Raw genomic sequence first — 12,647 nt, 5'->3', positions numbered from 1 at the left:
TTCACAGTATGGTGCATACACTTTTTCTAAAATCAATGAGCCAACTGATTAAATGCTTATCTTAAGACAAGAAGGCATCCCCATGTAGACAAGGAGCAGACATGGAAACCAAATCATAGTCTCCCACTCCACAACATTGCAAAATTACCATATCTAGTATCTGCAAAGGCACAGGTCTCCTGGTAAGGTGGAATGTCCTACTACAATGCTCCACCTCACCCCGTCTGACAGGCATGATCACTGCAATAGTCACATTAAATGAAAAATAATCACACACTTGTTAAACCAGAATACAGGTAAATATGTATCTTAATGGGCATCTAATATATTTAGAGAATTTCAAATAATTCAATAATTAATTGGTCAGTTTCAGCCATACTGTCATTTAAGAGTGAATTAATGATACATATAGTGTTCACATTTTTATGGTATTTACAAATTAGGTCCCCTTTTAAACAAACAAGATGGATAACTGTATATTGCTCATTTTGCTTGCTTGCCAATGAAGAAACATTGGATACTATTAATAGAAAATCATGGCCATTCATTACAGATCAGATCCAAACCAAAGACTCATTTTAGGCAGAATCATTGCACAATGTGGTGAGGTGGATATGTTATTGCATACTGTACAATACTGTATACAGTACATATATACTTCTACCCTATATCATTTTAATTTATGTCACATAGTATGGCAAAACTGATTTGAAGCTTGCTGAAAGTCAATGATTTAGCTGGTATTTTGTACAGTGAGTACATTTGATGTGCCCTCATTGTCAAAGTGTAAAATGTATTCACTTTTACTAGGATCAAGAGCATGCATTCCATAGTTGTATGAGGACAGAAAAATATCTCTGTATTGTACTAGATAATTGCCTATAAATAATATGTGTAACATCTTTATTGAATTCAGCTGTGTCCTTTTAATAGTCCTCACTGAATTCATTTGAAACAGCCTTGCCTCTAATGTCTTACCCAAATGCTCTGATGAAGATCTACTGGACAAAAGCTTAGTGTTATTGAATGAGACTTGCAATCTTTAAAAGTATGCCGAAGTTTTATTGTTGTATATAGATTTGATTCCTTGTTATGAAATAATTTCCTCATTTGCCTGTTTGGGTGGATCTGTTTCCTTTTGAAGGCCAGCTCATCAAATGAGAATGGCTTGAAATCAAGGAAAGGGCATCGTCTGATTTTCTGTCCACTTAATGAAACGTCCTGTTTCCATGGCAATCAGGACAAAATCAATGCTGTGACCCCTAGTGTTATGATGATTGACCATGATTAGGTGACGGTGTGCAATTGCAGTGTACTACTTACTGTCCATAGAAAATGATAATCAAATTGCAATGAATGAAAAATGTAGTGTAATACAATGCACCTCATGCATAGTCAGGTCCAGAATTATGATCCTTGATAAAGGCTGTATAAAATGAACAGGCACAGGCAACTGTTGAGATGGCCATATTCAACTAGAGAAAAATTAGAGGCATTCAGAAAAGCACACCTGTGTATCATCAACATTGAAATGGAAAGAGATCTCATGATTACATATTATCTGCCCCCACAAGTTCTGTAACATGCATGAGAACAGTGTGAGCCCCAATATTGACACATGTGGGACCCCACTTGGAGATACCGAGGTGAGAATCATACAGAGTTGCCTATGGAGCCTAATGTGTCTGATGTGTTCACTGCTGAATTGATTCTTGAATTAAATTGCGGATTGCTGTATGCTGTGATGTTGCCATTAACTTGCATTAATTTGTCGGGTTTATGTGCAGTAATTATCCATTTCAAAAGAACTTGTGATTTTAATATTTAATTTCTGGCTCAGTTCTAATTGACAGGATCATAGCTTTAAATAATTGTTGTGTCTATAGGTGGAGGAGCTAGCAGGGTACATGGGTTATTTTGGTTTCTGCACATATTTTTTGCAATCATACCACGTCATGTGAGACTGACATGAAGATTTATGCTGTGTCTCTTTCCCCAAACACGTCACCCCAGACTTCATACAAACATCTTCTCTATTTCAACTTCAGTTGCAAAATGACAAATCTGCACAATATACTGCATATGTGAAAAGAAATCATATGAGAAAAAATATACACGGTACAGTGGATAAAAACAGTGTTTCTTTTTCTTTTGATTTTCAGCATATAAGCTCTCTAATGATTTCCACTCATGTAAGTGCCCCCCACAGTTGCACATACACAAACAACAATGTGAATATGCACGAAAAGCATTATATTGAGAGAGGACTAATTTGGCACTTTGACTCTCAAGAACAGTGAAAAAACATTGGGCCAGATTTACTTAGCCTTTTGTGATTCGTTTCAGGCACAGTTGTGATGCATTTTGCCCCAGAAACATGCGTCTTATGTATTAGCACATGGGGCTGGATGCACAGAATGCGTGTCATCGCAGGGTGTGCTTCTGTCCTTAAAGCGTATGTATTGTCAGGCTGCATTTTGCACTGTGAGTTTTATGCACATAAATATGGCCCATTGTTTCAAAAAAATTTTAGTCATCTGAAAAACATGTAACCATACTTGATCCTTTAGCCCCAATACAACAAATGTTTATTTTAAGTTACACAAAACAGATTTTAATGGGTACTAATGGAGGGTCAATTTGTTCTCTGAGTACAATACAATATTTCCTTGTCATATTATTCTGCAGCTGAAATGTGAAAAGTGAAAATATAGCTGTGCTAGTGATGTAAAACTAATCCAAGATTTATGGTGCATTCATGTTGGTGTGGTGTACGCATAGTATAAAGCCATAAATACACAGTTCAGGGATACTCAAATGGGGCCCTCAAGGCCAGTAGTAGGTTTACTGCTGGTTTTCATTTTTCCCCTCAAATAAGATTGTATTTAAACCTGGGACACAAGGTGAATTAAATATTTGCCCAATTCAGTGACATTAATCAATCAATTAACTGCCAGATGGGAAAGAAAACAAGTAGGACTACTGGCCTCGAGAGATTTGAGTGTCCCTGATATAGATCTTTAGATGAATATGATTGCAGTATATTAAGATATAATACAGTCTGTCAGTCAATAACTAAAATGGCTCATGGCTCGCTGAGATTTCCATAGCATTCTCTGACCAGTTCATAATGGAGGTGGAATGGTAATCAACTGATTCATTTTAGGGTGCGGAACCTTGGGAGACAATAGATTGTTGTGGTTTCAGTGAATTCAAAGCATATTTGAAGGGCTGTGCCAACCAAGGATAAATACTACCTGTTTTGTGGGCAGCTGTTCCAGGCAGGTTGTGGTTTGGCTGAAGGCCTGGATGGTTCCCTGAATCATTTTCTGGCTTCTCCTCACAAACCAATAATGTGTATTTCACAGTAGGAGGACCAAACAGACATCAGGAAACAACATTACCTATGTTTTAAAGATTCAACACTATCAGATTAATGAAGATCATGGATACTCTGTTTAAATTTGCATTGACTCGGGCTATGACACAGACCATGTCAAGCCCAAATAAATGCAAAATACATTTGAACAAGCCAGCAGAGATGTGGAAAAATACCTTGCCACTCAATGCATAGAATAAAGGGAAATAGAGTTCAAAGAAGCTGTTGGAACACAAATGACACGGACACAACTTTTTTTGGCCCCATAGTCACAATTCAAAAAATAACAAAAAAATTAATTCAGCTTGTCTATTCAGTTCACAATTCCCTGTTGCAGTATTATATTGGTTCCATTAGCTTGTGAGTGAGATTTCGCAATCACATCATTTATACACATCGTGATAAAAACTATTAACATTCGACTAGATATTTGAAAGCCTTTTTATAAGGATATACTGTAGCAACCGGACCATGTTCAAATGTCAGTGTAGCTCTGCACTCTTATCCAGCTTGCATCACTGCTTCACTCCTATTCTTGTGCTGTTATCCAAGCCTGTACTCCATCCTGGGCTCCAGTGAAAAGCAAGCCGTGGCTTTTAGTGCCAGTGAGGGACCTGCCGCAGTGTTGTCAGCCATCTCGGGAGACCCAGCGAGCCGTCAGGTGTGTGTGCATCCTGTCAGGTGTCATCACGTTCACTGAGCCCCCACGAGTTCAAAGGAATGTCAAGGTGAGGCATTTCGTCCTGCAACGTCCTACCAGGGGATCTGTGCTCATGACAAATAGTTCATATGCAGCCCTTCCTTTAGCGCCTGCATAGAAGGGTACCTTTCTCTGCGGTCCAGCCCCTCCTTCGTCATTGCCTCCACCCTGCCCACATCTGCCGCCACCTGCTGTTCCCCATCACCGCCACCCGGCCCCACCCATCATCTGAGCCACATCACATATCTTACAAAACTGGCTGACATGCTGGTCACCAGTCAGCACCCTGAGCCGACCAGAGGAGGATGGGTATCCCCCTTGAGCCTGGTTCCTGGTTCCTTCCAAGGTTTCTTCCCATCTGCCACTGTTGCCTTAGGCTTGCTCCTGTGGGGGTTTAGGCTAGGGTTGTCTGTAAAGCGTATTGTGACAACTGCTGTAAAATACGCTATACATATAAAATTTGATTGATTGATTGGCATTTGATAGAAGTGCCTCTTGGAACACTGTATTGTAACGGCAGAAACAGAGAAACAGGTTCAGAATACATTTCACTATTACACATGCAATTTGAGTTGTATGGTGGAAAGGGTTGTGAATGTCTCACAATGTGATGGAAAACATCAGGAAATGAAAAGATTTATAGTCTGCAAAAATTTTTGAAAATTTGAAAACGTTTATGACATTTTTGTGGGGGTTGTTACAACCAGGGATATGTGGATATGTGGCTCTTCACTATTTTATTGATCACAGTCATAAGGATAGCTAAATAGCTAGAACTATAGCATAGAAATTGCCTCATATGAACAATAACATTGTATTAATTCATATTGATCCCTACCATCACAAAATGTTAGCACCAGTATTTTTTCCTGTTAAACCTTTTTGTTAATGAGAAAAAAAACCTTTACAACATCAATAAGCAGCCTAATCAGATTAGTTTGATAAAAGAAAAAACATCATCACTGATTTTGAATGCATTTCAAAATATAACAAGATGACCATTGACAGTATATGATCAAATATGGAAGGAAATACAATCCTTGATCTGTAAGGATGGAGCTGATTACAGAAGACGGAAACGTAAATCATAGTAGAAAATTCATTGCTAAATACATTAATTATTAATATAAATAACTGGGTCATATTTACTCCCTTATGGACTTGTAGAATTAATCAAATTCCACATTTTATCCATCTCTTCATTGCTTCTCTTGACTTTTCTATCTCCTTTTCTCTTTGTCCTTCTCAGCTATACAAACAACTTTTAATTTTGCTGTATGTGCAGTAAATCTTCAGTCAATGCCCTTCCCCTTCAACTCCACTGTGGTCACTGTTCCTCAGATCCTCATGCAGAAACTTCTCCCGCCCTATATCTCCACCCACCTTCATTTCCAACTAGAGTGTAAACAAAGAATGACATATCCCAGAAGCTCAATGCCAGTTAATTATCTATGCCCTGCTTATGCTCCTGTCTCCTTGAAATCTTGATTAACACCCAAGTTTTATTACCTCCATACTTTTAATGATTTATTGCAGGATCCATAACTAATTTTGAGAGGGGCCACCTGGCAGCCCTGAAAAATGCTATGTTTCATTTTGTGTCTCATCTTTGTTTTTGTTTTTTTGTCATTCTCTGGCTAGTTTTGTTTTAGTGAAATGTGTGTAATTGGCTCCTTAAAGGTAGATTTGGCTCGGTATATTGGCCAATATAATATTGGATAGGTGTACTGGCAGGCTGCCATAGTAGGGTTTGAAATGTGGGGTTCAGTAGTTATCTTAGGAACTGACAACCAGTCTTCCAGAAGGAATTCATTTCCTGACCCTGTATGGACCAGCAGTGAAACTGCTGCATTCCGAACTGGGCAAATTTTTAGCTCATTGTGAGTTTCACTTTGTTAGTATTCATTACCATTACTTTCCTGTCTTGTTTGTTTATTCCGCATCTAATCATACTCAGATTGATCTGCTATGCTCAAGGTCTGAAGCCTGTTTTCCTTGTGCTGTAACCAGAAAGGTCATTCGCAAAAAGCAAAGAGCACACACATCCTCACCCTTCCTCTCTGGGCCAGCAGCTGATGCTGTCAGATGATGCATATATTATCTTGCCCCTGTGTGGTTATAATATGTATTGCCATGCTGTACCAGCCCTCTGGCAACGGCAATATTAAAATAGTCATGAAGTAGGATTGGGAGTGTTGGCTTATCTGCAGAAAATTTGAGACAGAAATTCCTCTTAAAGCTGAATAGATTACCCGTAGATGTTGTGCTTTATGTGATAAACAGGGGACATCGAGTAAAACAGCACACAAACGGAATTTCGAGGGGGTGTTCAAAATGGTTCTGGTGGCTACGAGTAAAGTCAAATAGATTTTTGTTCTATTTTTACTTTCTTTGGTTGATAACAAATTTAATGTAAAAGGTCACAGTCTATGTATGTACAAGAGTAAGAATCAGTGTATCTTTTTGGGATGTGAGGTAAAATGTGTGTGCATGCGTGTGTGTGTGTGCTTGCATGTGTGCGTGCATGTTTGTGTGCATGCATGTGTGTGTGAGTGTGTGTGTGTGTTACCTTACACATAAAAATCCTGACCACTCTATCTGGTTACTGTTTGCAGACAGCAGTTTAATGAGTGTGATTCAAGCATAAAATTGGCTGTGCCCTAATCTTAGCACTTAAATAAAAATGAATATGCAGTCCTGAATTAAGCATTTACTGTTATGCATGACTACCTTAAGATTGAAGAGTCAAACCTGTCAAATATGAAGTCAAATATGGAATGTCATCACTTCAAAAATGTTGGCATTTAGACAGAGAATACTGTGTTTCTATGCATATGTATGTTTTTCCTTGAATGTGCTGTATAGTCATACATTTTTTTTCCACAAAGCACAAAACAGCCAGCATTGAAACAACATTTTATGTAGAATTTTTCTTGAAATTGTTTTTATTCTTGTAATAAGGTGACTGCAGAAGTCCATAAAGTTAAAGGTATGGGGACATTGACTCATAGCAAGGCACCTAATGATTCTCTATTGCAGTGGACAGCAACAACCCAGCCAGCTGTCAGGCTAACCCTATGCTGAACTCATTTTGGACATCACATGGAATATCTGCAGTTCCAGGTCACATCAGCTTCTGACAGATGACAATTAATTTTTAAAAATAAGTGCATACTAGCTCTTTAACAAAACTTTTGCTCATGGTCATAGCATAACTATCCTCATCTGCTGATCATGAACCTAATGATACTTTTTTTTTTACTGTGAAAACCCACAACTAGCAGTACAGCAGCCTATGGTACGTTTGATGTATGAATGACAACCTTGATTGCTCCTGGCATATCCTTAATTTCCTCTAATACAGGAATTCATATTTTGATTTGACTATAGCAGATGGCTATTAGGTACTGTCTGAACTCATTGGCGGTTTGTGAATGGTTCTAATAAGGTGTTCCCTTGATGCTGTCTGTTAAATTGTATTATTTATAATGAATAATTTATTTTTACTGTTGGGCTAAGTTTAATCAGGTCAATGCAATCCTTATTGTTGGAATATTGAATGGCTGGTTTCACTTGGCAAATATATTATATTGCTTCTGTCCATGATTATTTTCCCACCCTGCATGCAGAATGACACTTACACATTGAGATATTGAACTCACTGTAGCATAAATCCACTCCAGAATTTCTCAGACGTAGACGACAGGAGCTATCATTATGTACTTTGCCAACACAATGCACAGCAGCCAACAATATTTTATTGAGCTGACAATACAGTAATAGGCAGCTAAATGTTGTCATTATTACTGTTTACTTAATGGTAAAATACCATCAACCAACCGCCATTATTAATTGTGAAATTTACATGTTTAAAAGATACAGTAGTGCAAATTATTTAATAAACTGGAAAGTTGTATTATACTTCCTTACAAATGCACAGGTGGTTTGTTTAGGCAAACATTCATATATTTTAATAAATATATCTTTATATTTCTATGAGAAATCCCACACTGCATGCACTGTTGCTATGTTATTTATACCTCCATCTCAGCAGTGTATATTGGAACCTTTTATGCCATTTTTATCAATCTGGCCACCCTGTTATTCCTCTAGTACATTTACTAACCACCATCATTGTCACCACGCAAACCAAACCAATCCATTTTCACCGGAGTCCCTAGTTAAGCTGTCTAGCATTGATGCATAGAAGGATGTGAATATTTAATTAATGCTGACATTAAATATTTGAGATCAGATTTAATTTGAGATGCAAAACTATTCACTTTCAGGTTGTATAAATAAATACCATCTCATTCCCTATCTGTCTTGTGAAAATCATTTGACATTTGAAAATTTCCCCTTTTAATTAACCAGATGAATCGGTGTTGTGCAATTTCTTTCCTATCACGTCTTCCCTTGCGCAGTAAAATGACAAAGTTCATATCCTGCAGCTATGTCTTTTTAGTGATTCAGCTTTAATGGGATGCAGACAGCCGCTTCAGCACACTGTCTGTAACAACCTCGTTTATCACTCTGGACCCCTGTTGGTAGCTCCTGAAGAAAATGCATGCGTTCACAGTGTTCCTCAGAACACTTCTACAGTATGATTGTACACTGTAAGAATTAACAAGCTGAGATGTGTATGTGTTTGTCAGAGGAAAAAAGGGGCTTTTTAAACCCCTAGTTTGCATGTACAGTAGGCTACACACACACACACACACACACATACATTAAATCTTAATAACGAAGTGTTTGACTTTGGGAATATGAAGGCTTATTTTCAATCAGGATTTAACAGCGCTGGACAAAGTTGAACAATACAAGTCAATTAATGTCCTCATGGGAGAGTATAAAAACCAGGCATAGCCCATGCATCATCTCTGTAATTCATTTTAAAGCCTGAAATAACCTACTGAAAACGACTACAAGCAAAAATAATACCTCCTCTATAAGGACATTAGATACACAGAAAATGTTTGAGTTTATAGCTGTTTGAGGTTATTGTTTGAATATTTATCTTCAGCACTGAGGGAGAGAGAGAGAGAGAGAGAGAGAGAGAGACATCTGGCTCAGTGTACTCAGAGCTGATGCAGATTTTACTGATGACTTGCAGCATCAATGTTTGTCCTCAGCACTGAAATAAACATAATGAGTAAAGAGGGGGAGGGACAGTCAGGAGAGCTGGATTTTTCATTTTCCTATGCTGTTATTTATTCATTAAATGCTCAATTGCATTTTGTGTGTGACAAGTGTCAGTGACAGTACACATTGCTCAGTAAGTGGTGTGGTATATGAGGAACTTGCTGTTTTTGGTTTTATTTTTTAACCTTTATTTAACCGGGTAGGTCAACTGTGAACTTGTTTCTCTTTCACAGTGATGGCCTGGGAAGTCAAGGTGGGTTGGAAATCAAGGAACTGTGCGGCCAATCAGACATCAGGAGTGACTGGATGGCCAGATGCAGAGAGCCAGTTTTTGGTGTCAGGACACTGGGGTTAGCCCCCCTACTCTTTTGAAAAGTGCCATGGGATAATGTTCAACCCAATACAGGGATTTGAAAGACCTTTAGCCTTCATGGCTCATCAAATCACTACACTGGACAGCACCTAATGTATTTCTTCCCTTCCACACCTGTATAGAAATAGTTTACTGTAGTTATGATGTTACATCCACGGTCACAGACTCATCGATTACAACTCTTTGTTCTTCTTGTTGATTAACAGGCCAGCAGGAGAAAAGGAAGGACAAGAGGGTGTTGAAATTGCCCATTAGTGAGAGCCCCACTGTCAGGCATTGTGAGCTCCCATTGGCTGTATTTTAGTCATCTTTTACCTGGTCGTGCAGATGTCTTTTTTGCAGGACAGGGTAAAACCAGGTTCTGACACAGGGGAGCTTGTTAAGACGCAGTGACTCATGGAGGTTTATTTTTCATGCTGTGTCAGGAGTGGTCTTTGCAATAAATTGGGGTCACCTTCTTAGCTTAATTGCATTATTATATTTATTATACTGTACCTTACTGCCACACCTTATACATACTGTGTTGTGAAATTGAATAACAAGGTGTTTGCTGACATATAACTAAAATTAGCAGTGCTTTACTGAATATTTCAATACAGGATGTGAATTAATGACACACAAATCAAAATACATCCAAATTAATCAAATATAAAAATCTATTGAACTGGATTGAGGGCCACGTTCCTGGGCTCAAGAGGAATTTGGTTTTCGTCCTCTCCAGCAAATATTAAACCTTTCAGCCTGATATTATACTGACCTAATCATTATTCATTTGATCTTCATTCCTCAATCGACTGGTCAGCCCAGATGTTGGATTAATGTGAATTTTCAGTCAGAAATCTCATAGTCCCCATGAGGTCAGACTACATTACACTTTTCCGAGTCGTGACAATGCAGCAAACATGATTGGCGGTGTAGCCTTGTGAACATCATGACAATCATCACCATACTTTACGATAAGATAAAATAAAAAATCAAAGCTCTATAAACGTTCACGTGTTTATCTAAGCAGACAACATACCTTTCATGTCAATCCCAGCCCCAGTGTGGGCCTACAAATGTACCATGCATTGAGTGGTTGTCCAGTCAGAAATCATAGACATAAAAGACCAGGCTTGACCAGTAGAGGAGTTGACAATAATGGTGGTGTACAGATGTATGTCAGTGTAATGTCTCTCCCTCATTTGACAAATTAATGGGTCCCATTGTTAGCCCTCTGGAAAGAGCTTTTGTTAAGGTCTGGTAAAAAGCAAAATAATTGAGCCCATTAGACATCGAATTACAGTACCAATTATTAGACTCTGGTATATGGAAACATTATGTTGCCATGAGTCATCTTACTGTCCTCGTTATCTTGTCCAGTTAATTAATCAGAGGGGTATGTCCACAAATTGTTAAGGTGACCCACAAAGCTATCTGGGTTTTTATTAACAAAATGACATTTATAAAATAATTTCCACCACAATATTTGGTTCTCATTAATGCACATATAAAACATAATAATGTATAAGGTAAAAAAGAACCGTATAATAAAATACAAAATAAAGTATGAAATAAAGCATGAAAAAAAGACACTGCATTATGTTTGTTACTTAAACCACTTTAAGCTTTAATAGAATCATCCCCTGCCAACTGGCATTGTTCTTCAAGGACCGTGCTGGGTGCTGAGCCTTTTGTCTGAAATGTGAGCCAAACTATACAGGAAAGCTTAGGAATTAAAAATACCTGACTGGCTTCTTTTGACTTCATTAAATTGCTCTGCGGACAGCTTGCTCAAGCCAATCAGCAGATAGCATTCTGACATTTGCACATGTGGCTTACAGGCTGGTGCATGTCCTCCCTTGAAGGAGCCTGATTTATATGCTAACATCTATATGCCTCCCGTCACAGGAAGACGGATCTTTAATAAGTGCGGCAATTTGAGTGGAAGGTAATGACTAAGGTGGAAGTGTATCAAAAATTTTCACCGGTCCTTTGCCGTATACTGTATAAATGAATCTCCAATATTTAATCTAAAGGATGCTTTGGCATGGCTCTTCTCAGAGCTCTCAGCTAAGGGAGTATGTTTTCAATTTGTTCCAATTCAGATTTTCCATAAAATTAACGGACACAAGCTGTATACTTTTAATTATCAGTGAGCAACCAAAAAGCACAAGATAATCAAAACATAACCTATGTGCCCACCCCCACCCCCAAACCTGTCAGGAATTTAATCAAGTTAACTTTGCGGAATTGCAGATCTTGATTCAGTTCTACCTTATCCAGAACCAATAGTAGCTGGCAAGAAAACTTCACTGGGCGTCCTGTCCACGCTCCAGACGACGTCCTTGTTCTCCAGTGAACTAAATCATCTTCTTTATGTTTTCATCAAAACCTTCAATGTAATCAATCAGGCCCCAGGCCAGGCATTCGATGCTCGTCCTGCATTTCTCAGAAGAAAAGATGGAAGATGTGATCCTTTAAGCTGGAAAAGATTTTTATTTCTTTCCAAGGCCTGCAAAAATGAGTTCAATGAAAGCAGTCATATGAAAGCCCTTGGCACCTCAACCTTATTTTTTCCTCAATAATAAAAATGGTATTGCACAACAATTTGGACAAAAATAATACTGGCAGTATAAATCAATGGTTAAATTGATGACTTCCAAACTTCAAAAGATTGATGATTTCTAGACCTCCAATTCAAAGTTATAGTAACTTTGAAAAGAAATATGAGTCTTCTTGCCTTTTTTATTTGGAACACCATAAATGAGAAATATATTTCTCCATATTCATGTGAAATGTCAGTATAGAGGTTTCGATTGGTGTCTGCTTAAAGCCACAATGCAACTTCCTGTGTGCCAAAATAAAACAAGACTTTTAGTAGTCCTTACTACCGTATTTCCATGGCAACTGATGACAGACAGATGGACTTGGACCAAGGGAGTTGGGGGTTATATTGGCTTTCTCCCTGGAAAGAATGACTGATGTTTGTCTCTGACATCACTGGGAGTTCCAGATCCATTATGTTTAGGATTATCAGCTTGCATGCAGAAATGACTGCCATTTACCACAGC

Source organism: Anguilla rostrata, chromosome 1 (genome assembly GCF_018555375.3).
Source record: "Anguilla rostrata isolate EN2019 chromosome 1, ASM1855537v3, whole genome shotgun sequence".
NCBI lineage: Eukaryota > Metazoa > Chordata > Actinopteri > Anguilliformes > Anguillidae > Anguilla > Anguilla rostrata.
This window is presented reverse-complemented; position numbering follows the sequence as displayed.